At 51.6% G+C, this 21728-nt stretch overlaps 1 long non-coding RNA gene across 1 annotated transcript; it reads right to left on the bottom strand.

The window, feature by feature from the left end:
• Nucleotides 1-808: 808 nt before the first annotated feature.
• On the bottom strand, nucleotides 809-21659 carry LOC122462103. Its single transcript, XR_006284456.1, has 3 exons — nucleotides 21527-21659; nucleotides 13800-13966; nucleotides 809-989 (listed from the first exon to the last, which is right to left on the bottom strand). It is a non-coding gene; the product is annotated as an uncharacterized LOC122462103 (long non-coding RNA).
• Between the last annotated feature and the right edge of the window lie 69 nt (nucleotides 21660-21728).

Genomic DNA, 21728 nt, shown 5'->3' on the forward strand with positions numbered 1-21728 from the left:
GTGGAGGGGCAGGAGGGATGGCTGTGTAAACCTGTTTTCACAGCAGGCCTAACCAGCAAGGATAGCGCAACATATGTCAAACCCACTCTCCCAGCAGTATTGGGCCAACACCAACATTTACATATTTCCTACCCACTTATTCCCTGGTGCCCCACTTCAGAAGGCAGCTGCAGTGTGCTACACAGCGCAGTCCTCTGCACTGGGCGGTAATAATACAGAATGCCTTTTGGCCTATGCTGAGACGCATTTGGTTACATTGCACAACTCTAATTACTGTGCCTTATGCAGCTATAGGAATGGATCTCATCACCACGAGATATTCAGAATAGCAGATGTCCAAATAGCAGTAGTAATCCTTTTATATTTAGGAACTGCAGTCCATAGTGCCAAGATTTACTGTGACAGGTCAAACTCCTGCACAACCCTAGCTGACTAAGAAAAACACTCAAACAAACCCAATCAGCATATAACCCAATACAGTATTTAATCCCAGTATGGTTGAGAATCCAGGTGTTTGAGCCACCCTTTACTCACGTGATTATTCCTTCCTTGTGAGTAAGCTCCATTGACTTCAATTTGGCTGCTTGCATGAGTCATAATTACTCACTTGTGCAACAGTAAGCCACTTTTCTTCACTAGTGTAATTTATTTTCCCTGTAGTTTTTAAAATAACTGTGAATACCACCCACGCACATGAACATAGGTAATATTTAGACAGACTGCTCCTCCCGCCCAGTCCCTTCCATCAAGCAACATACAAGCTGGGATCTTCCAGCATAGGGAGCATGATGTGCTTTTCCATACTTAACGAACAAACAGATCCTTTCAGGCAGGATGACCTTTATTTTAGATTAAGAGAACAGAGAACGAGAAAGAACAAAAGTAATCCAAGAAAGATCACAGAGTGTATGTGTCTCCAACGAGAGCATACAGTGGACACAAAATTGCTGCCTGTCTCTTCAGAAAGCAGAGTCCTTGGAAATGTTAAGCTGCATAGAATATAAAGGCAAAACAATTTCATAGTTAATACCACCAGAGAGCACATTGCATATAACAAATGAGGAGGTATGGATATAAAATGTTAGATTCCAGATAACTTTAAAATGGGACGTGGTAGTATCTTACTGACCTTAATGGTGAACTTTTTTCAACCTGTTTCAGTGACCTTTATGGATTAATGCTATGAGTTCTGTGACAAAGTTCCTCCTCTACCTTGGTGGGTCTTGCGCTTATTGGCAGATTTGCTCACCTTGGAGCTTCACGGCAGCCCTCAGCTTGGCCATTTTTCTGAACCCACAGTCCAGGTCGACTCCTCCTATGTTTGGCCAGGAGTTGGGAGGATTTGGGGGGAACCCGGGCCCGCCCTCTACTCCGGGTTCCAGCCCAGGGTCCTTTGGAATGCAGCTGTCTAGAGTGCCTCCTGGAACAGCTGTGTGACAGCTACAACTCCCTGGGCTACTTCCCCATGGCCTGCTCCCAACACCTTCTTTATCCTCACCATAGGACCTTCCTCCTGGTGTCTGATAATGCTTGTACACCTCAGTCCTCCAACAGTCCACATTCTCACTCTCAGCTCCTAGTGCCTCTTGTGCCCAGCTCCTCACATGCACACCACAAACTGAAGTGAGCTCCTTTTGAAAACCCAGGTGCCCTGATTAGCCTGCCTTAATTGATTCTAGCAGCTTCTTGATTGGCTGCAGGTGTTCTAATCAGCCTGTCTTAATTGTCTCCAGAAGATTCCTGATTGTTCTGGAGCCTTCCCTGTTGGGAGACGGGACCGTCCCTAGCTTGCTCCTCAGCTATCTGCTTTCTATTCTTTCCTAAAGCCCCCTGGCCTGGATTTTTCTTACTTTTGGACCCTGCCTTAGTCCGTCCCCCCCCCCCCCAACTGGGCCAGATGCTTTTTTTGTTTTGGTTTGATTTTGTGTTGTTTTTTCTTCTTGTCGTTTACGTGCTGGTCGGCCTCCAGCTTGCCGCCAGCACCACCCCCCCCCTCGCCTGCTTTTGAGCGCAGCTATTTGCCTCAGCTGAAACCCCCAGAGGAGTGGGGGGAAGATTGCCGATTTGCTATCTGGAGGGGGGAGTGGAAGCCCCCAGACCCAGCCGTTTTGCTGTTTGTTTGGAATTCCAGCCTTATCTTTACAACATTCTCGGCCTGCCGGAAGCCTTGGAACACAGCCAACACAGTTGGAGAAGAAGATTTTCAAAGGAAATCACCCAGGGAAGCTACAAATCATCGTGGAGGGGGCCATAAGACTGAGTAATTTCTTGAATTATACTCTCGTGGGGGGGGAGTTTGACTGTGGTTTAATTGCGTTTGTGGCGGCACAGGGGGTGTGGCACGGAGTTGTCCCCCGATCCATCGGTGCCCCCCCCCACCATTACTACAACTGTCACGGCCCCCCCGCCGTCCGTCCCTGCTGGCAACCTGCCATCTGCCTTCGGATCCAGCTGTTTGCTTTGAACTTTGCCTTTCGGACCGGACATAACAGCCGACCAAAAGAGACTCTTTGGACAAACGTGCGTGGGTCTACAACCCCCCGCCCCCGGACTGCTTATCCCACAGCTTGCCCCTATTACCGGACCCCGATTTTTGTTCCCCCCCCCCCCCCAGTCCAACCCATTTGGCTTTTACCCCCCGCCCCCACTTGCAGCCCAGCAGGAAGGAGCACTTAATCTGCTTTCCCCTCCCCCCTCCTCCTTCCGGTGTCTCCCCGTCTCTCCCTGCTCACAATGGCGGGGAATGAGAGGGGCGAGGCCCCTCTAATAATACCAGCTGTCCCTCCCCCCACCCCCCCCACCCAACCCCCAAGCTTCCCCCCACACCACTATCGTTAAAATACTTACCACCGCCCCCGCTGGGGCACTGGCAGCAGGAGGCACCGGGGCGATTACTGCCGCTGCTGCGCCTACCGCCCCCCCCAGATTCTAGGAACCCCCCCCAACTGGCCGGAAAGGCCAGGGCGGGAAGAAAGGAAAGGGCCCCGCTAAAACATCTAGGCCCTCCATGGCAGGGGCTGCCCCCACAGCTGTGGCCTCGTCATCGACCGGGGCGCCCCTCCCCGCTGTTCCCTCCACCAGCTCTGCGCATGTCCCTCCCCCGGCCCCCAGGACGTATGCCCGGGCGGTGGCAGGCTCCCCCCTGCCTGCCGCCTCGTCATCTCGCCCACCCACTGCCTCCGCTACCATCACCAGCAGCCGGGGCCCTTTCCCCACCTTGACCAGGAAGCACGGTGTCCGTTGCCTCCTGGTGCCTGCCTCGCCCCACGTGGAGACATACGTGCAGGCGTTGGCGAAGGTGGTAGGACCCACGGCTATTGTGGCGGTCTCCAAGATGTATGGGAAGGTCGTTTTTTTCTTAGCTTCAGAGGCTGCCACCCAGGAGGCGGTGGAGAGGGGCCTGGCGGTGGGGGGGGTGTTTGTCCCCCTAGAGCTGCTAGAAGACCTGGGCGTTCGCCTCGTCCTCACCTCCGTTCCTCCCTTTTTACCCAATGCTGCCCTGTTACCCGCTCTCTCCGCCCTGGGGAAACTTGTCTCTGTCATCAGCCCTCTCCCGTTGGGCTGCAAGGACCCCACCCTACGTCACGTCCTTTCGTTCCGCCGGCAAGTTCAGCTTCTACCGCCGGCGGGGGCGCGTGACGGAGAGGCGCTTGAGGGGTCCTTCCTAGTTCCCTACCACGGAGCCCGCTATCGGGTCTTTTACTCCACCGGAGAGGCCCGGTGCTACCTCTGCCGCTCAGAGGGGCATGTCCGCAGAGACTGCCCTTTGGCCTGGGGGGGAGGGGCACCCGAGACCCCCGAGACCCGGCAGGACATCGGCCCTGCCGTTGCCGACGCCCCTGGCCGCCCGGCACATGAAACCAACCCTCCTCCTACTCAACCCATCGCTGCTCCCGTCCGGGCCCAAGAGACACCTTCCCTACAACGCCTGGGCGAGCAAGGGAGACCCACCCTTGCTATTACCACTTCGGCAGAGCCTATGGAGGAGGGTGTGGCAAAGATATTACCGGGTACAGGAGAGGGCCCGCCCCAAGGAGAACCCCCCCCTCGTCATGCTGTCTCACCGCTACCCCCCCGAACCCCTGAACCATTACCTCCGCCCCCCGACACGACCCCTGCTAACCAGCCCCCAGACGACGCTGTGGAGGGCTGGAACCTAGTCCAGGGGAAACGAGGCAAGCGGAACGCTCGAGCTCCGCTGCATTCATCCGACGCGGAAGCCCCCCGGAAGACCAGGAAGGGAGGCACTGATATCGAGCCCTCCGCTGCGACCACGAGTGAGATCCATCCGCTGGTGTCGGGAGGGGAAGACAGACTGGCTTTGGAGGGCAGAACCCCCCCTCCACGGGAGACCCTCCCCTCCGAGACCCCTGAGGACGCCCCTTCTGCCCGGATGCCATCCGAACCCCCCGCGAACCCCGAGGCGACCGCTGAGGCGGGCCCTAGAGGAGAGGCCCCCGGGGTGGCAGGCGTTGGCTTCTCCTCCGTGTACGCGGAGATTGAGGCCCTAGATTTGACCCCGGTCACCCAGGGAGAGGATGACCTACTCCCGGATGGCCTCGAGCTGGGCAACCTCACCCCAGCCCCCCTTTCCCCATGCTCCCTCCCCCTGATTGCCTTCCCGGGCGAGCACCCTGCAGAAGGTGGTCCACCACCTGATGCCGTGGCCGCCAAGACCACCACGGAGCCAGCGCCTAGCATTACTGGGAGCCCCTTCCCTTACCCCTTAACCCTCGACTCTGCTCAGGAGGCACCTTCCTTTAGCTGCTTGCCTCCTGAATCCCAGAGCCTTACCTCTGCCCCTGCCCCCTCCCCTGCCCCCGCCCAGTTTCCCCCCTCCTGCAATGCTATTGCCGCCCCTGGGGTCGTTTTTTTCCCGCCTTTTGCAGATTCCCCCCAGGGAGCAGTCTTTGCACTTCCCAGTCGCGACCCATTAGGAGTTGCAATCTTTCCCCCGCCATCCCCTTCCACCCCAAGGTATGAAATGGATTTAATAACCCCAGCCTGTCAGACGCCCCGTCGGTGGTCCGCACCCTGCCTACCCGCCTTAGCGGAGCACGAGGCTGTATTAAGAGCCCCACCGGGGAATACCCCGGGAACCGTAACCCCACCCCCCTATGAGCTGCGGCATGCACTACGGAAGTTCTTAGAACACACCCGTGGTGCCCGCAATAGGGTACAGCTAGCTCTTCAGCTCTGGGGGGACTTTGATCAAATTTTTCAGGCCACAAGGGCCCTTATAAAGGAGGGCAGAGGGCAAGGCAGGCGCGGCGCTGCGGCCTACGAGCGGGCCCGCGGTTTCCGAAGAGATCTACTCATCTACGGGATGGGTCACGGGTTGCTGCGCAACCCGCCGGGGGCCACGAACACCCCCGCCACTGAGAAACCCCCACCCCCCTAGCCCTCCGCATGATGCCTTTCATTATCGCAACCTTAAATACCAGGGGCTGTAGGATGGCTCTCCGCAGGTCCCAGGTGCTCTCTTACCTTCGGGAAGGGGGGTACTCTGTAGTTTTCCTGCAGGAGACCCATACAGACCCGACCGTCAAGGACAGGTGGCGGCTGGAGTGTGGGGACGGGGTCTACTTTAGCCACTTCGCGACTTGGCAAGCTGGAGTGGCGACCCTGTTCTCCCCCACCCTACGGCCCGAGGTGCTAGGGGTCACTGAGGTCGTGCCGGGCCACCTGTTGCACCTTCGAGTCCGTATGGAGGGGCTCGTGGTCAATCTTGTTAATATCTATGCCCCGCAAATGAGCCCAAAGCGGCCACAATTTTACCAGCGGGTGTCCGACTTTCTCGGCACCCTAGATTCGCACGAGTGCCTGGTCCTGGGAGGGGACTTTAACACCACCCTCGAGGAACAGGACCGCTCAGGGGCCGAGCCGAGCCCAACTGCCGCGAACATCCTCCGGGGAATAGTTGAATATCACTCCCTAGTGGACGTCTGGCGTGACCATCACCCAGATGACACCTCCACGTTTACTTTTGTCCGGGTGGAGGCCCATCGGTCACACCACTCTCGGTTGGACCGTATTTATTTATCCCGTTTCCATCTTTCACAGGCTCACTCCTCCACCATTCGGCCGGCCCCTTTTTCCAACCATCATTTAGTTGCTATAACGGTCTCCCTCCGTGCAGAGAGACCGGGGCCGGCTTATTGGCACTTTAATAATAGCCTGTTGGAGGACGAGAGCTTTGTGACGTCCTTCCGGGAGTTTTGGCTGGCCTGGTGAGAGCAGTGGCGTGCCTTTCCCTCGGTGCGGCGATGGTGGGATCTAGGGAAGGTACGCGCCAAGCTCTTCTGCCGCGACTACACTCGGGGCACCAGCCGACGGAGAAATGCGGCGATGGAGCAGTTGGAACGGGAGGTCTTGGAGCTGGAGAGGCGCCTGGCCGCTGACCCCGAGGATCCGTCCCTCTGCGGAGCGTGCCGGGAGAAGCGGGAGGAGCTTCGGGCCCTCGAGGACCACCGGGCCCGAGGTGCCTTCGTCCGGTCCCGCATCTGCCTCCTTCGGGAGATGGACCGCGGCTCCCGCTTCTTCTATGCCCTGGAGAAAACGAGGGGGGCCAAGAAACACGTCACCTGCCTTCTAGCGGAAGACGGCACCCCCCTCACGGATCCGGAGGAGATGTGTGGGAGGGCCCGCGACTTCTACACAAGCCTTTTCTCCCCGGATCCGACCGATCCTGGCGCTTGCGGGGTGCTCTGGGAGGAACTCCCCACGGTCAGCGTGGGCGACCGAGACCGGCTGGAGCTGCCTCTCACCCTGGCCGAGTTCTCGGAAGCCCTCCGCCGCATGCCCACCAATAAATCTCCGGGCATGGACGGGCTGACTGTGGAGTTTTACCGCGCGTTCTGGGACATCCTCGGCCCAGACCTAGTCACTGTCTGGGCTGAGTCTTTGCAGGGCGGGGTCCTCCCTCTGTCGTGCAGGCGAGCGGTGCTTGCCTTGCTGCCGAAGAAGGGGGACCTCCACGATTTACGAAACTGGCGTCCCGTCTCACTCCTTAGCATGGATTACAAAATCGTAGCGAAAGCACTTTCGCTGCGGCTAGGGTCCGTGATGGCGGACGTGATCCACCCAGACCAGACCTATACTGTCCCAGGTCGCTGCATTTTTGACAACCTATTTCTAGTCCGAGACCTTTTGGAACTCGGGCGGAGAGACGGTCTGTCGTTCGCCCTCCTGTCTCTTGATCAGGAGAAGGCGTTCGATAGAGTAGACCCTGGGTACCTCCTGAGCACTCTGCAGGCATTTGGATTCGGACCTCAGTTTGTGAGTTTTCTCCAGGTGCTGTATGCCTCCGCGGAGTGTTTGATTAGGCTCAACTGGACCCTGACCGAACCGGTCAGCTTCGGGCGAGGAGTGCGACAGGGGTGCCCCCTCTCGGGCCAGCTGTACGCTCTTGCGATCGAGCCTTTCCTCTGTCTCCTCCGCAAGAGGTTGACGGGGTTGGTGCTGCGGGAGCCGGAGCTGCGGCTGGTCCTGTTGGCGTATGCCGATGACGTACTTCTCGTGGTCCAGGACCCGGGCGACCTGGCGCGAGTGGAGGCATGCCAGGCCATCTATTCGGCAGCCTCCTCCGCCCGAGTCAACTGGGTCAAGAGCTCTGGCTTGGCGGTGGGGGACTGGCGGCAGGCAAGCTCCTTCCCACCCGCGCTTCAGACCATCCGGTGGAGCGAGGGTCCTCTGCTCTATCTCGGCGTTTACCTTTCCGCCACGCACCCTTCCCCGCCGGAGAACTGGCAAAATTTAGAGGGCGGAGTGATAGAGCGGATCCGGAAATGGACGAGGCTACTCCGATGTCTCTCCCTCCGAGGGAGAGCACTGGTGCTTAACCAACTAGTCCTGTCCACGCTCTGGTACCGGCTCAACACCCTGGCCCCGGCCCCGGGTTTCCTGACCCACCTCCGGAGATTGATTCTAGAGTTCTTTTGGTCAGGAACGCACTGGGCCCCTGTCGGAGTTCTTCATTTACCCCTGAAGGAAGGAGGGCAGGGCCTGAAGTGTCTGTACACTCAGGTCCGCGTTTTCCACCTCCAGGCCCTGCAGAGGCTCCTTTACAGTGCAGGTAGTTGGATGTGGAGCATACTGGCGCACGCCTTCCTGCGCCGCTTCCACGGGCTCCGATATGACCAGCAGCTCTTTTATCTTTGTCCGAGAGGTTTTCCGCGAGACCTCTCCGGGCTGCCGGTCTTCTACCAGGACCTCCTCCGGACCTGGAAACTGTTTCTCACGACCAGGTCCGTGGCGGCCACCGTGGGAGCAGATCTCCTCACGGAGCCCCTGCTACACAATCCCCAACTGATGGCACCCTGCTGACGACCACTGAGCCTGCTCAGGTGACAGGTGGCGCCACGCGGCCAGGGCACGAGTCACCAGGGGCACCCCCCGTTGGTACGGAGCAATCGACTTCCTTCCCGGGCGGGGGCCCTACAGAAGATAATCCACCTCCTGATGCTGTGGCCACTAAATCCACCATAGAACGCGTGCCCAGTGTCACTGAGAGCTCCCTCCCCACCCCCTTAACCCTTGAGCCTGATCAGGAGGCGCCACCATCCAGCTGCTTGCCTCCCGAAACCCAGAACCTCGCCTCTGCCCCTGCCCCTACCCCTATCCAATTTACCTCCTGCAATGTCATTGCCGCCCCCGGGGCTGTCTCCTTCCCTTTCCCAACTGATGACCCCCAGGGAGCGGCCTTTATGTTCTCCCGCCCTGACCCATTAGGAGCTGCTATTTTCCCTCCACCGCCCCCTATCGCCCCAGAGCTTGAGGTGGGCCTACAAGCTCCAGCCCATCAGGCACCCCGTCGGGGGTCCGCACCCTGCTTGTCTGTTTTAGTGGACCACGGGGCTGCACCAAGGGCCCCGCCGGGGAACAACCGGGAAACCGTAACCCCACCACCCCATGAGCTGCGAGGAGAGCTGCGGAAGTTTTTAGAGGATGTCCGTGGCTCCCACAACAAGGTACAACTTGCTCTCCAGCGATGGGGGGACTTTTCTCAAATCCTCCGGGCCACAAGGGCCCTCACGGGGGAAGGTAAAGGGACGGGGAAGCAGGATGCCATGGCCTACTGGCGGGTCCGCGTCTTCCGTGAACAATTACTCACCTACGGGATGGGTCACGGACTGCTGCACAGCCCAATGGGAGATACGAGCGTCCCTGCCAGTGAGGACCCCCCCGACCCTCCCCATGACACCTCTCACCATCGCAATGTTGAACACCCGGGGTTGTAGGATGGCTCTCCGCAGGTCCCAGGTGCTCTCCTTCCTTCGGGAGGGAGGGTACTCTGTGGTTTTCCTGCAGAAGACCCATATGGACCCGACCACCGAAGACAGTTGACGGCTGGAGTGGGGGGACAGGGTCTACTTTAGCCATTCCACGGTTCGACAGGCTGGAGTGGCAACCCTGTTCTCCCCCTGAGGTGCTAGGGGTCGCTGAGGCCGTGCCAGGTCACCTGCTGCATCTCTGGGTCTGTATGGAGGGGCTCGTGGTTAACCTCGTTAACGTCTATGCCCCGACATCGGGCCCGGAGCGGCTGCAATTCTACCAGCGGGTGTCCGCCTTCCTCGGCACCTTAGATTCTCACGAGTGCCTGGTCCTGGGGGGGGGGGGGGGGGGACTTTAATACCACCCTCGAGGAACAGGACCGCTCAGGGACTGAGCAGAGCCCGGCCGCCGTGGACACCCTCCGGGAGATAGTCGAACATCACTCCCTAGTGGACATCTGGTGTGACCACCACCCGGATGACACTTCCATGTTCACCTTTGTCAGGGTGGAAGCCCATTGGTCGAGCCACTCACAGTTGGACCGCATTTATTTATCACGCTTCCATCTCTCACGAGCCCACGCCTCCAGCATTCGGCTGGCCCCATTTTCTGACCATCATCTAGCCACGATGACAGCCTCTCTCTGTGCGGGAAGGCCGGGGCCGGCCTACTGGCATTTTAACAACAGCCTGTTGGAGGATGAGGGCTTCGTGACATCCTTCTGGGAATTCTGGCTGGCCTGGCAAGGGCAGCGGTGTGCCTTTCTCTCGGCGCGGCAATGGTGGGACCTGGGGAAGGTGCGCGCCAGGCTTTTCTGCCGCGACTACACCCGGGGCACCAGCCGACGGAGAAATGCGGCAATAGAGCAGTTGGAACGGGAGGTCTTAGAGATGTAGAGGCGTCTGGCCGCCAGCCCCGAGGACCCGCTCCTCTGCGGAGTGTGCCGGGAGAAGCGGGAGGAGCTCCGGGTCCTCGAGGACCATCGGGCCCGGGGCACCTTTGTTCGATCCTGCATCCACCTCCTTCAGGAGATGGATCGCGACTCCCGCTTCTTCTGTGCCCTGGAGAAAATGAGGGGGGCCAAGAAACACGTCATCTGCCTCCTGGCAGAAGATGGCACCCCCCTCACGGAACCGGTGGAGATGTGCGGGAGGGCCTGAGCCTTCTACGCAAGTCTTTTCTCCCTGGATCCGACCGACGCTAGAGCTTGCAGAGTGCTTTGGGAGGAGCTCCCTACGGTCAGCGTGAGCGACCGAGACCGGCTAGAGTTGCCTCTCACTCTGGCCGAGTTCTTGGAAGCTCTCCGTCATTTGCCCACTAATAAGTCTTCAGGCATGGACGGGCTGACCGTGGAGTTCTACCGTGTGTTTTGGGAGGTCCTCGGCCCAGACCTAGTCATCGTCAGGACCGAGTCTCTGCAGAGCGGGGTCCTCCCTCTTTCGTGCAGGCGAGCTGTGCTCGCCTTACTGCCGAAGAAGGGGGACCTCTGCGATTTACGAAATTGACGTCCCGACTCGCTCCTCAGCACGGACTACAAAATCGTAGCGAAAGCAATCTCGCTGTGGCTAGGGTCTGTGCTGGCGGACGTGATCCACCCAGACCAGACCTACACCGTCCCGGACCGCAGTATCTTTGATAACCTATTTCTGGTTCGCGACCTTTTGGAACTCGGGCGTAGAGACAGTCTGTCGTTCGCCCTCCTGTCCCTAGATCAGGAGAAGGCGTTCGATAGGGTGGACCACGGGTACCTCCTGAACACTCTGCGAGCATTTGGCTTCAGACCCCAGTTTGTGGGGTTTCTCCGGGTGCTGTACGCCTCCCCAGAGTGTCTGGTTAAGCTCAACTGGACCCTGACCGAACCGGTCAGCTTCGGGCGAGGAGTACGGCAGTACACCTCTCGGGCCAACTGTATGCTCTGGCGATCGAACCCTTCCTCTGCCTCCTCCGCAGGAGGTTGACAGGGTTGGTGCTGTGGGAGCCGGAGCTGCGGCTGGTCCTGTCGGCGTACGCTGATGACGTGCTCCTCGTGGTCCAGGACTCGGGTGACTTGGCACAGGTGGAGGCTTGCCAGGCCATCTATTTGGCAGCCTCCTCCGCCCGGGTCAACTGGGTCAAGAGCTCTGGCTTGGCGGTAGGAGACTGGCGGCAGGCGAGCTCCCTCCCACCCACGCTTCATCCGGTGGAGCGTGGGTCTGCTGCTCTACCTCGGCGTTTACCTTTTTGCCACACATCCCTCTCCGCCGGAGAACTGGGAAAATTTAGAGGGCGGGGTGATAGAGCGGCTCCGGAAATGGACGGGACTACTCCGATGTCTCTCCCTTTGTGGGAGAGCGCTGGTGCTTAATCAACTAGTCCTGTCCAAGCTCTGGTACCGCCTCAACACCCTGGTCCCGGCCCTGGGTTTCCTGACCAACCTCCGGACATCGATTCTGGGGTTCTTTTGGTCAGGAATGCACTGGGCCCCTGTAAGGGTTCTTCATCTACCCCTGAAGGAAGGAGGACAGGGCCTGAAGTGTCTGCACACTCAGGTCTGCATCTTCTGCCTCCAGGCCCTACAGAGGCTCCTTTATAGTGCAGGCAGTTCGGCGTGGAGCATACTGGCGCACGCCATCCTGCGCCACATCCGAGGGCTCCGATATGACCGGCAGCTCTTTTATCTCAGTCCGGGAGGTCTTCCGTGAGAGCTCTCCGGGCTGCCGGTCTTCTACAAGGACCTCCTCCGGACTTGGAAACGGTTTTTAACGACCAGGTCCATGGCGGCCACAGAGGGGGCAGATCTCCTTGCGGAGCCCCTGCTACACAACCCCCAGCTCCATGTGCAGGTGGCGGAGTCCCGCTCGGTGCGCCAGAGGTTGGTCCTGGCGGAAGTCACGAGGGTCGGAGACCTCCTGGACTACGACCGGAGAGATTGGCTGGATCCCCTGACACCTGCTTGGCGCATGGGGCTCTCCAGACCTCATACCCCCCGGCACGTACTTCAGGAGGTGAAGGCCGCTTTGCCGCCCGCTGCTAGAGCTTACCTCGATCGGGTCCTGCTCGAGGGCACGCCTCGCCCACCCTCTACCCCAGGCCCACCGGACCTTTTAATTGGACCCCAGCCCCGTAGACCCAATCGACCCCCTCACCGCTTTATGGCGAGCCGGCTGCATGAACTGCAGCCGGTATGCTTCTAAACCGCGCCAAGGAAACATCTATACATGCTCGTGCACCACACCCTTCACGCCCTCACCCTAGTGTCCCGCCCCGACACAAAGTGGCGGGACCTTCTGCCACCTTTGGAGGGTGAGCAGCCCCGGTGGGCCAGTCTATATTCCACCTTGGTTCCGAGGCCCATCGGGGACATCAGTTGGCGGCTCCTTCACAGAGCTGTGAGCACGGGCACGTACTTGACGCGGTTCAACCCTCCCAGATACTTGTCCCTTTTGCAGTGTGAGGGAAACCCTGGCACACGTATATTTGGAGTGCGCCAGGCTGCAGCCCCTGTTCCGGCTCCTCACAAATCTTTTATTACATTTTTGGTTGCATTTTTCCACTCACCTTTTTATTTATGCACTCCCCATCCATGGCCTCACAAAGTCACGGGATCTCCTAGTTAACCTCCTCCTGGCCCTGGCTAAAATGGCCATCTATAAAATCAGAGAGAGGAGGTTGGCCGATGGAGTTTTCTGTGACTGTGGGGCCGTTTTCCGATCCTTGGTCCGTTCACGTATCCGAGCGGAGTTCCTCTGGGCGGCATCCACCGACTCCCTTGATGCTTTTGAGGAGCGGTGGGCGCTGGCCGAGGCTCTCTGCTCAGTGTCCCCGTCCGGGTCCCTTTGTTTTGACCCTTTGATTGGGGGAGAGAGTAAGGGGCCCAAGCCCCAGCCATTGCTGCTGCGGACACAACCACCTTAGAGGGTCCTTTCACATGTGGGTGCATGTGCTCCCCCTCCCGCCCCCCGGGTTGTCCTGCCCCTTTTGTTGGGTGCTTTCAGAGGAGGGAATTGTTGGTGACACTGGGGCGTGGCGGCAGGTAACTCGAGGGGGTGGCAGACCTTGAGAGTCGATGAAGCCCCCTCGCTCTGGACCACGAGGTAACTCGGAAGGGTGGAAGACCACGAGAGTCGAGGAAGCTCCCCGCTCTGGGCCCAGGCAAGCTTGAACACTTCCCTCCCCTGAAGCTAATGAGAAAACAATTATTATTGTTTGCTGTGTTACACATTGCATATGCTGTTGTTTTGTTTTGTAAGTGTGTTATGCAAATAAAAAAAAATTACTCTCCTGTAGCCATCTGGCCCGACCCTGTCACAGTTCTCAGACTTGTCTGGAGATGAATACGGAATACACATAGTGTTTACCTGCATTTGTGGTATAGCTGACAGCTACCCTTCATTAAACATAATGTACATACTGCCCTCAAAGTAAGTGTGCTGCAAGCTAGAACTTTTAAAGTCAAGAGATTTTGAACTGCTATCTCTTGCTGAGTGGTATTTAATGGTGAGCCAAATGAGATATTATGAATGCAACCATTAAAAAAAAAATCTAACCTCACCTAATGAAGAAATAATAACTTTTCTCACAACAACAGGTGAATGTTCTCTTTATTTGGGGGTAAGAAAAAAAAAGTTCTGTGATGGTAGATTCCACAAAGAGAGCTGCTTGTCCTTGTCATGCTTGGCGTCTTGTTTTAAGATCCCTCTTTGATGGTGTACTCCTGTTGCAAGAGAATTGTTTCTAGTTCAGGGAAGGAATGATGCGTCTTTAATAAACAAACCTGGGAACTAATACAAATCCATGTTGACAAATGCTTGTCAGGAAGAAAACCAAAGAAACAAAATCAATACACAGTCTTGCATTAAATCACATTGTTTACAGATACTCTGAAACCTGTTTACAGATAGATATCTTGCAGCCTCTTTTTTTGTTTACTAAATAGTTGTCCCTGACTAATTTAGGATAAACCAGAATTTGGCTTTATAACAACACAAATTTAAAAAAAGAAGATGTTTACAGCCAATCTTTTCAAATATTCTGTCTTTTTTAAGGAAAAAAGCATTCCTCCCAGCCTTCCTTATTCTGACACAGTTTTACTTTAGAAGATCTCAAAGTACAAGTGAATACATGACACTCGCAGTGTCTCCAGTGTACACATTTTACGTTTGATTTATGACATTACTATATAGGTGCACTTGACAGCTTTCAGATTGAAGCAGAGACAAGAGAGCTTTAAAGTGAGATGGGTTATCTGGGTAAATCTATCAAGGGTTCGTCCTGGGAGAACAAGGAGAGAGGCTTTGTAGAGCCCTGCTGTGTAGCAAGCCTCTATGCCGAGCACATCCCAAGCTCCCTGACAGTTGCGCTCAGCCTTCACTGTAATAACGAATAAAAGGGAGCTCCCTGTAGATTACAGATCTTCCGTGTTTTGACATTGACCTTAATACATAATTTAACCACAAAGCCTGAGAAGTGTGGAACAAGATAAGAAAAGACCACAGAACTGGCAAATAAAGTGATGTTCAATCAGAAATCATATTTGTTCCTGATAGTGGAGATGTGGACATTAAAATGGGAGACAGAGAGAGCAAGAGAGAGAGAGAGAGAGAGCGAGAGCACAATCTGGGTTATTTGAAGAGTTATGGATCTCTTTTAAAGGACAAATGGTTGTCAAATAAAAGTTTGTCCTGGATACTCAATAAGAAATAAAAAAGTCAATTGTTATTAAATTTTCAGAGACACAGGGTTTTTTCTTTTCCCAAATAGCTTAATGACACTTTTATGCCAGGCTTGTTTTGTGTATGTGTTTTTGCTTTTAACCCAATGGACTGTGGAGAATACAGTACATACAATTATCATAATACTCTCCTTAGGCATATATTTACCAATTATGTTTAAAATCTGCCTATTCTGGGCCTTAGCTTGGGTTTATACTTAAAAAGAAACACACAGGTTTGTATGCTAAGAGATTGTGGATTTTTCTTCTTATTTACAGAGAACGCTCAATGCACACAAGGATAGGCTTGGTTATATGTCAATAATATATTTCTATTCTAAATTAAGAGAGGCACATAGAAACAAACATGTTTTTTCAGTGTTAAGGGCCTTGTCCAGCAATACAATAAAAATATGGTTTATTAGAGGGATACTGTCAGAGATAAAAATCATGTACAACATTTTTAAAATTTTTTTTTCCACCTTACTAATAGTACTAAAAACTCAAAGAATGAAAAAAAATCCACTTTTCACTATTTATGCTATTTTTAGTTTAATTAGCATTTCATCTGCATTGGACAACACATATAGACTAGCTGGTCTCAATCAGTTTCTTGTCACTCACTCCATGGTTTTTATGCAGCAATGTCTGGATAACAAGGACTGCAAGTAGAAGTATAAATCCAAGCAAAACTATTTTTGCACTGACATGTTGAAAAAAGATTTTTCAAACCATTTAAATTAAAATTAGATTTCATAAAATAATTTTCTTACAAAACCTAATTTCAGGCCTCCTATTAGACAGGTGTTTTTGAAAAGCTTTACCCCCTATGTCCCATTTTCAAAAGAGACTTAGGCTCCTAACTCACTTTGGCACTTTAGAAAATAGCATGCAATGGCTTACAATCCAGCTGTGCAATTTGGCTGGTTTGAGAACAATACTTTTCCTGGGTTTTTGACTCCCTGGAGCAGACTGGAGATCTTGTACTGATGATTACAGAATAAAAACTGAAAGAGAATAGTCTGCCAGCCACACAGTAGTTGGAATTTTGTTTCTTTTTTTAAAAAACAAACTAGCAAACAAGCAACTCGCTGGGAATTATAATACTCCAGAATACTTAGCATTGTGAAACATTATTGTAAGAATATTGTAGTACTTTTCTTTATCCCATACAAAAAAAATGATAAAGTTAAGAATGCAGAAATGTATTTCTTCACAACAATGCACAGGCGAAAAAGCTAGAAAATTCCAAATCAAAACATTCTCCCTCAACACAATATCAATGTCCAAACATTAGCTCACTACCATCATGAAACTCAAATACACTAATAACCTCACCAACACACTCACTCATTTAAAAAATAAACTAGAACCCTTATTTTATGAGCTGGCTGGGGAGTTCATAAAAACAACTTATTAAATTGAACATCTCAAAATTATAGTAGGTCTGATCTTAAGCTGCGGCATGGTGCATTGCATTGGTTTCCTCTTGTCCTTCAAATCACTGCAAAGCAATTTCCAATGCACTGAAGGCATTGGAACATGAGGGAATGTCGACTTGTCCTTCGACATCACTTTTGTTGTGTGATTTCTTTTTCCCTATGGGGAAAAATTGTTTGTATAATCGGTCATTCATAAGATTGAGGCTCATAAAAAAAAACTGAAGTTCTCCTGTACTAGCACCCTGAGTGCACACCAGAGAACATTTCAGTTCACAATTTTAACCCCATTCTATAGTTATGTTGTTTAATCATCTAATGGCAATTATAATAAAGCTACATGGGCAGATTCTCAGCTGGTGTAAACCTGTGCAGCTTCATTGACTTCAGTGGGGCTATGTCAAGTTAGACCGGCTGAGGATCTAGCCCACAACTCCACATAGCTTACACCAAACTGATGAAAAATTCAATGTCTGTTACATCACCATAACTTCTTACCATATAAAAAAACCCCTCAGAACACGTCTAGTCAATGTTTACATTACGACTTTCAAAGAGTAAGATCAATGATATTCAGTACTAAACAAACGGATACATGTGGACAAGGGAAGTTAAGTAAAAATAGTGAAGCCTATCAGAGTGATTAACAGAAGATTCCAAATGGTTCAGTGAGACCTAGAAACAATTCAATGAGGGGACAAGTAGAGACAAGTGCAATTGTTCTTACTGTTGAGAAAAGAGCAAGGTCTGTTGCTGGAAAAAGGATCTCCCAAAGAAACCAGGAAGGCTAGGTCAGAAAAGTAGCTTCAGTGAAAGAACAAGACAGATACATTAGGCTGGGCCAAGTTATTTTCCAAATTGATCCAGAACTGCCATCCTCTCTTTTAAATCTTCTGTCACGCAGCTTCATATTCTTAATGGTTGTTTTTGTTAAATTCATAAAGTGACCCAACAAATTTCCCTGAAAATACATTACTAAAGATTCAGCATTGCATACTGCGCCTGTTACATAGCATCTTTATACCTTCAAAGGCTCCAAATTTAGTTGCCCTCCTTGCCTGTGCACCAATCTGAAAGTTTGCCTGAGCAATGTATTGCAAACTATGCATTAGAAGTCCATGACTCAGGGCTGGTCTACACTAAAGCTGTAAGTCGACCTAAGTTATGCTACTTCAGTTACGTAACTGAAGTCAACGTAACTTAGGTCGATTTACAGTGGTGTCTACACTGTGCTATGTCGATGGGACATGCTCTCCTGCCAACTTAGCTTCCGCTTCTCGGGGAGGTGGAGTACAGACATCGATGGGAGAGTACTCTGCCATTGACTTAGCTTGTCTTCACTAGACCTGCTAAATCGACACAGCTGCATCAATTGCAGGAGTGCTGATTTAGCTGGAAGTGTAGCCAAGCCCTCAGAATAAGTGGCAGGCAGAAGAGAGAAAAGTATGGGCAAGTGTAATCTGGTATGACATTTTCCTGCCCTCAATAGGACTAACTTTTACAAATAGGACTAACTTTCACAAACTGATGCAGAGCTGGCAGGTCTGCAAATCTTCTGTGATTGCCAGAAGAATTGTAAAGATTGGCAATGCAGTGATCACAGAAAGTGAGCTCCTAGAGCTGCCACTGAGATATACATGGGAGATGCTGCTTTCATATACAAAGACAGAAGATTAGACTGGCTTCTAGATTTCATCACTGGGTCACCAATGGGATCTATTTCAGTGGCCAGGAAAATGCAAGTACAGCCTCGCTGAGGCTGTTTCTTGGGCACAGAAGCAGAAGTTTATTTTTTAAAAATGTAGCAGAATCTGTTCCTACAATGCATAAATCCCCCACTAGCCTTAAAAATTATGGTGAAAGCTGAGGAGACCCCGGAGAAGACTCAAAGACAAATTTGAACTCTATATGAAAGCCACAGGGGCTAGTAAAATGGAACAAGAGCAAAAAAGTATCACTGTTTTTATGGGGCCTGGTGCAGAAGCATTGCATAAGTAGGGTGCACTTCACACTGAGAAGGAAGAATGAAAGAAAAAGAAAAAACGTTGAAGGATAAATTAAAAAGGTTTGAGGATCATGGTGTCCCCTAGGAAAAATGCTACCCATGGAAGATGTATTTTTCAGGTAAAGACCCAGAAAAAGAGGAGGAAACAAGGATTTTTGTCATTAAGACACCAGTCTTTGTGAATTTGGGGCACCTGAAGCCCCTTATTAAAAATCATGTAGTTTTGTGGCGCATTAATAAAAGGCTACATAGGGAGATGACACTTAAAAAGGCAATACTGATATTGCAAGAAGCAGAACAAACAAAAATGCAAATAGAAGACCCTACATCAAGGCTCAGAGCACACAACTATAGACACCAGTTAAATGAGTTATAGAAATCTAAAAAGATTTTAAATAATGCTAGAAAAGGATGTGGCAGCTGCTGTGACTATAGAAGACATCCAGCATTCGGGCAAATGTGGAGAAACTGTAATAAGCCCAAGCACTTTGCAAAAAATGTTCAGACTAAGCAGGAAATCTCATGGGGGTAAAGCTAGAATGTAAAGATTCCTCATGTGCAGGGGAAGAGCTCTTCACAAACGCAAGACAGAAAGATGCTGCAAATTCAAAAGAAAGGCTGATAAAAAGATGCACAAATGATTTCCATGTGACTTGCAAATTAGACTCAGGAGCACAAGCAAATGGAATTACAGAAACTGAAATAGAGTGGTTCAAAGAAAATATATTGTTTGAAAAGTTTAAGGTAAGACTGAAATCCTAGTGGGGGACAATTCTCAGCACTGGACAAGTGTGAACTCTCACTGATGGTCACAGGCAAAAATAGTAAAGAATTTGTTATAATACTCTAAGTTAGCCACTAGTCTGGAGCTTACATCCATGCCTGGCCTAGTGACTAGGCGTATGCCACGGGGTGAGCCAGATTAATAACTCTGGTATCAACCTTGAGCCAGACATGGAAGTGCTGATCGCATGATATGGAGATGTGCTCACAGGAAACAGGTGTCACCTGGTGACGTTCAAGATATAGTTATGGAAGGATGCGGAGCCTGTTATATGTGACACTAACAAAAGAGCTGCAAAACACAACAGCAGACATCTTCATTCATAGAAGAGCTGAGCCAACAGACTGGACTCACTCCTTAGTAACTGTAGAGAAAAAAAAAGGAACGGTCTTAGACTTTGAATTGGCCACCAGGAGTTGAACAAGAATTGGCATTAAGAAACCCAAACATTTTCATTTGCTCTCAAAGAATGAAATGATTGCCAAGATGGCAGGAGCAGAATTCTTCAGCCGATCAGATGCAAAGGCTGTTTTAGCAGATTTCCCCCGGACACGGAATACTTCAGGATTTGCATTTTCAAATCACCATTTGGCAGATGCTGCTTTTTGAGATTGCCTTTTAGAATCTGTTTGGCAACAAAAATATTCACAGCACAATGACCCAAGCACTAGAAGGTCTCACAGGAATGAAAATAATAGAATGGGGCAGCACCACTATTGAACATTAGGAATGATTGTGGAGAATACTGAAAATGGCACAAAGAAACAGTTTTAAATTGAACAAGGCCAAATGTCAATCTCAAGCAACTGAAATCACCTACCAGCTTACGAGAGAAATTGACCACAAAAGGAAAAATGCCAGGTGATTCTAAGATTCAAGTGATATGTGCAGAGACCTAAAGGGATTTCAGAGACTGCAAGGCATGTTGAATGATGTCAGCAAGTTCATACCCAACCCTGCATGAAGACACAGAATGGGCAATGGGATGCCAGAGCCTGATAGAAAGTTCAAGGATTTGAAGGATGTACTGACATTAGCACCAGTGCTGCGATTCCTTGACCCACTGGAAGAAATCAAACTCTCCATTGCGGCTTCAAAAGGAAGTCTGAGAGCAGTATTGGTGGGTTGGAAACGTTGCCTTTAACATATGCTTCGATAACTGTGACAGTGCCAGAGAACATATAAGTGCAACATCAAAAAAGAGATACAAAATTGGCCTTGCATGTGGCTGCACAAAATTTCATGATTTTTTCTGGAGTCATAACTTCAAAGCTGAAACTAACCATAAATCACTGACTGAAAAACACAAAAAAGGACTTGGAGACGCATCATCACGGATATAGAAATTTCTTCTGAAATAACGAAAAGAATGCATTGACTCTGCAGTTCCAGCCAGGACATTACCTAGTAATTGCAGACATGCTGTCAGAAGCATATGCTCTACTTGATGACATACGACTAAGTGATTTGGAATGAGCAGTAACAGAACATGTGAACATTATAAAAGCATCAAGCACTATATTCACCATGGATATGGGATGATCTGGATAAAGAACTAAGGATGAACCACTGCAAGCAGTCATCTAAGCTATAGGAAATGAAAGGGGACAACCCCAACACTTCTCACATGCATATTCCTAATATAAAAATGAACTTTCGTGATCTGAGGAGTACTCACAAAAAGTACAACAATAGAAATTATCACAGTGATGGGAAAGAAACTGCTGTAAAGAATACACCAAGGGTACATACTAGTGTGGTCCCTGCCTGGGGCTCCTCTTCTGTCAGGTCACAGCACCTGCCTCAGTTTCCCCTTTTGTTTGCCTATGAAAGCACATAATCTCAGTGTCTGATACAAAGCCCACCTAAGGGCATAATTTATTCACACACACCAATGCAGTGACTCCGCCGGCCTTGTAAGAAAACCATTTCTCACAATAAACTTGTAAAGGTACAGTGGGTTTTTCCCATTTTGCTCTTCAGGGACATCACCTCCAGCTTGCCCACCTAAGATTCAATAGCAGCACTGTGTTCCCTGTTCCTTTTGCCTCCAATCTAGGGCCCCACTCTCCTGGCCTCTCTTCCTGAGAGTGACCAGTCTTCCCACATCCTTTCACTCAGGTCTTTTCCCCAAGAGCTTCCCCTCCAAGTGTTCCAGTCCTTCAGGCCCCCTGCTCAATGGGATCCATCATCCCATAAGAACACTCTTGCTTTTGGCCTCGGCTTCCCCTGACCAAACTTCCTCTTTTCCTAGCAGCCACTGCCCAAGCCTTCCACTCCTCAGAGGTCCCCAGTTTTAGTCAGTTCTCACCACAACTTTCCTCGAAACTCCTCACCAGCAGGTCACAATTATGGTTGTCCTTCCAAATTCAGCTCTCTCCTAAGCAACTCCTGTCAGCTCACTCCTGCTGCATCCTGTCTCTGACTCCTCACAGACTCTGATTCTCTGGGCCTCAGGCAGCTCTCACCTGCCAAACTCCTCCCTCTATGGCCCAGGTGCCATCTTTTAAAGCTAACGGAGGGGTCAGCTGACCAGAG

The sequence above is a fragment of the Chelonia mydas genome, chromosome 1, assembly GCF_015237465.2.
Source record: "Chelonia mydas isolate rCheMyd1 chromosome 1, rCheMyd1.pri.v2, whole genome shotgun sequence".
Classification (NCBI taxonomy): domain Eukaryota; kingdom Metazoa; phylum Chordata; order Testudines; family Cheloniidae; genus Chelonia; species Chelonia mydas.